This window comes from Neofelis nebulosa, chromosome 14, assembly GCF_028018385.1.
Source record: "Neofelis nebulosa isolate mNeoNeb1 chromosome 14, mNeoNeb1.pri, whole genome shotgun sequence".
Taxonomy (NCBI): domain Eukaryota; kingdom Metazoa; phylum Chordata; class Mammalia; order Carnivora; family Felidae; genus Neofelis; species Neofelis nebulosa.
In genome coordinates, this window is record NC_080795.1 from 28,478,459 (window position 1) to 28,482,924 (window position 4,466).

Sequence of the window (4,466 nt, forward strand, 5' to 3'; positions counted from 1 at the left end):
TACATGTACAACTGGGGTCTGCTAACTCAGCATCCACTACTCTCGCTCCCCACACCCCATCGTCCCCCCAAACTCACAACCCCAATAGATCCCATGAATAAAGACATGTGTGACTGTCTCTGATGGTCTGGAAACAATACAGTCATATTTAATTCCCACTTGCGCCTGATTATATTTTCAGTAGAGCAATAGCCCATGCTGCCTCCCACATTAAGCATCCCTCTGAGGCCATAAAAGATGTGACTGGAGGCCAAAGTCACACTTTCCCACAGGGGCCAAAATTGCCACATTTCTCAGAAAGCTGTATATTTTTATCCAGAACTGATTTGAAATGCTTGGAGAAAGAAATTTTTAAAAGTGTGGTCAGAAAAGTAGAAATGAGAACAACTAAATGTCCTTTATTTGGTAAGAGCTTCTTGGGAAAGAGATACATTTGATGGGGAGAAAAATCTCTGGGCCTCAGAAGACAACAGCATGAAAGGAATACATTGTGATTATCAGAGAAGTTAGAAGACGATGGATGGAACACTTTTAGCCAAGCCTGTGACAAAGAAACACATTCCCTCAGTCAACCACACAATTTGAATGTACTCCCAGCACTGTTCATGATTGGACAAGCAGGCCCAAGGGCTTGGGTTTTGGAATAGATGTAGGGGTCATTTTCCGGGGTCTGGCTCTCCCACGTGCTAACTGCAGGTCTTGGGGTGAGTAATTGAAGAACTTAAACCTCAATCTCTTCCTTTGCAAAATGGGCTAATTATGTCTCTTCCTTAGGGCTGCAATGAGCTGAACTGACAGCTTAATATTGCACGTAGAATAAGGGAGGGCAAAGACCATTTCTAAGCGCCTGTCATGGGATGGACGGTAGTAAAAGAAACGGTCACTGCCCTCAAAGTGCACACGCTAGTGGAAAAGGAAAGCACGCATGTCTAATTGCAATAGAATGCGCACCTGCCTTAGCTGAGGTTGGACATACGTCTCTAGGAGCACAGAACAAGGGACATTTTCCTGGTGGAACCAAGATGCACATGCTGGTGGTGTCCCCCCGGGGCCTCTGCACTTTCTCATCACATCCTGCGAGAGGGGTCCTTGAGCGAGGAAACGGCAGGATGATGAGTCTGGCTCCCGACCTTGCATGCAACGTGAGAAGATCCCAAATGCAGTTGGTCACGTTCTGTGACCCCGTTGGGCCCCCTGACACCAGTTATACCTGTGCCTTTTTCAAAGTCTGGAAGACTCTCGTAAAATAGATTCTTCCTCAAAGGACCTTGGTCACTTCATTTATTTTCTCGAGGACTTTTGAGTCCACCTCAAGTCACACAGTCATTCAGCTGTATGGAATGTCTTCCATCAGAATCTTCCCGTGAGAGTGGAAATGTCAAAATCAATTTCCTGGAGAAGAAACAAAAAAATGCGCTTTTTTTCCCTCCCTGCAATTGTCTTGATAGCAAAATTTACGAGCATAGAAAAATGCCCTGAGGGATCAGATGGAAGTCTCATTTGAAGGGTCATTGTCATCTGGACCAGCGAAAGCCCTGGAGAAGCAACTCCGCTGGGCCCCAGAGAACAGACTCTATGTCGAAATTTTTCCTCATTTTCAACAGCTACGATTCTTTTGCAACGTGCTAGTTGCATCTCAAGGCTAGTGGGTTGGCAAGGTGTTTTACATGGGAAAACTGAACAAGCTGGAGTCACAGACAGAGGCTGGCATGACATATTGCAGACAGCCTGGCGATGGGTGAGGTATGTCCAGGTGCCAAAGATATTTGGAAAGGCCCAGAGCCCTGTTAAGCTGTCTGGAGCTTCAGCTACAAGGAATGCTAAGATCTTACTGGAATATATCTGCAAGTGTGGCCCATTGGAACTCAGACCACCACTCCAGACTCATTACAGAACGGTCAAAGGTAAACTGGGTCCCTTGCCACAAAAGGAAACAAGGTTCTGAAGTAAAAATCAGAAACGGCTCTTTTCCATACTGTCCCTGTCCCCACTAAATAAGCGTTGAGCAGAATTTAAAGATCGTCGGCTTGAAGAGATGCCAACTCTGTATCCTTCCTGTGCGCCCCAACCCCACCCCAGCCAGCTGGTTCAGAAGTACAGGCAACTGTTACTGAGTCTCAGGATGGAAAGACTGAGCACAGCGTGGGCACAGTGCAGGCAAATCACCAGATCTGACAAACAGGAGTGATCGGAACAATGATCCCACAGCAGATCCCAGGGCAGAGCCCTCGAAAATGGGAAGCCAGGGCCCATCGCGGCCAGAGCCCTGATAGCTGGGCTGGATGCATGTGTGAGGGCACTGGTCAGGGCTTGGGTTTGGGGAAACAGTAAGGTGAGTCCCATTCAGAATGGTGACTCCAGAATGACAGTTCAAGAAGGGCTTAGGGGCAGCAATTTTGTTGGAAGAGGGCTAGAAAAGCTGAAGGTAGCTAGTACTTTACAAAGGATTGAGAAAGTGTCAGTTACGTATATCAAAAAATGTAAGTGCTGTGGAGACTTGGAAGGACAGTCAAAGCCTCCCGCAAAACACGCTGCAAGCCACCCCTGACCCTGCAGAATCGGGAAGTTGCTTGGATTCAGAATTCTCTACGGTCACTGCTCTAAGGTCCCAAAGGCCAACTTAGAAACCAGGACCCCCAGGGGCGCCTGGGTGGCTTGGTCGGTAAAGCGTCCGACTTCGGCTCAGGTCATGATCTCACGGTTCGTGAGTTCCAGCCCCGCGTCGGGCTCTGTGCTGACAGCTCAGAGCCTGGAGCCCGTTTCGGATTCTGTGTCTCCCTCTCTCTCTGCCCCTCCCCCGTTCATGCTCTGTCTCTCTCTGTCTGAAAAATAAATAAACGTTAAAAAAAAAAATTAAAAAACAAAAAAAAAAAAGAAACCAGGACCCCCAGTGGAGGACAGACTCAGATCTGCAAAAGTCAGCTGCCAGTGTCCTTCCCCAGCAGACGGGAGGGAGGGAGACAGGAAGGGTTTGCCGCAGTCCCCAAGCCATGAGGCACTTCAGCAGTCGGCAGAGGGACGTGCATCCTCGGTGAGCAGGGTGGGGACGGTGTCTGGATGTGTCCCCTGACAGTGTGGGCCGGGAGCACTGGGGGCTGCTTAATCGTTTCCTGCCTACAGCCCAGACAGTTCTGGGAAGGAGGCGGGGCGGGCTAGAGTTGCAGCTGGGAGGTCTGTGTGGCCAGCTGTGATGAAGCTGGAGGGGGCGGAGGCAGGGGAAACGCACGGGGGTGGGGGTGGCGACGGGCAGGACACATCGAAACGAATCCTCGAATCCTCGAGTGTTCCGAGGAAGGAGACGGGCCACTCAGTGTGGGGAAGGAACTCCCTTCCATCTTTCTGTATTTTCCTTCCTCTCTCTTTCCTCCCAGGCAACCGGCTAGAGGCAGGATGAGCGGTCTCAAGGAAGGAGAAATAGAAACAGCTGCTAAATTACCGGAGGTCACGTCCTGTTCGAAACCATAGCAAGAGGACAGCGCGCCACCTCGGTCACAGAGGCTGCCGTGATCCCCAGCCAAAGGCATTACGTGATACATTGGCGGTGGCGTCACAGCCTCGGGTCGAGACGCAAATCCACAAGTCCCCCTTCCTTTAGAGAAACTGCTAAAGCGCTTCCGTGGCAGCCACTAAAGCACAGATGCTCCAGATGAGTCTGGGAGGTTTTCCTTTGAGAGCTGCGTACGCCTATCATAATCCAAGACGTGGTCCCCGGGACTCTTGTATCTTGAACCCACGTTCCTGCACATGTGGCCCAGAACATAAAGAGGAGAACCCCAGGAAGGATAGGACAGCCAGCGAGTGAGCAACGGTAATAGTAGCTTAGCTCCATTTTTCAAGTAAAATCGTTTAGAATTCACTAATATCCGAAGACACAGCCACTGTTTTTTTCATTTTCGGGTGAAACAGAACGGTCTTCAGGGTGTAAATCTTCTGAAGGCCGCCCTTCTTCGATCCAGTCTTCAATCTAGGGAAACACTCCATGCTGTCTGTAGGGAGACAGGACGCGGCAGCACTCAGAGAATGCTGTTGTCCGTATTTAGATGCACACCGAAGAAACTTTAAAACAAAGATGTCAGAGAGACTTCGAGAGAGAAAATATAAACCCAGTACCCGGAAAAATAGGCCAAGTACTTTAATGAGTCAGAACACCTCCCTGAATATGCCGATCATTTGCAGTGCTGGGTAGAGAAGCAGCAGGGCTGGTTAACCGGCCACAGGACCGTGGCCATTCCTGACAAGGGAGAGGATGGCCTGTACTCAGCACTGGCTTATGTGATCCAGCGGCATGCAGAGCTCCATGGGAAGACAGGTGCATCAGGCTGACTGGAGCCCAAGGCATGAAACACGCTGTTTCTTTAACTCACCAAGCAACCTCTGCTGATAATCAGGACCCTCCCATAGGCCCACGGTGGGAGATGGGAGAGCGTGCCGCTGAGGGTCAAGAACTCCACTCTAGATCCTTCAGT

At 50.0% G+C, this 4,466-nt stretch overlaps 1 long non-coding RNA gene across 1 annotated transcript; it reads right to left on the reverse strand.

Annotated features, from left to right (window-relative positions):
* Window positions 1-382: 382 nt before the first annotated feature.
* On the reverse strand, window positions 383-3,983 carry LOC131494871 (uncharacterized). The gene is made up of 2 exons (XR_009253619.1): window positions 3,437-3,983; window positions 383-1,392 (listed from the first exon to the last, which is right to left on the reverse strand). It is a non-coding gene; the product is annotated as an uncharacterized LOC131494871 (long non-coding RNA).
* Between the last annotated feature and the right edge of the window lie 483 nt (window positions 3,984-4,466).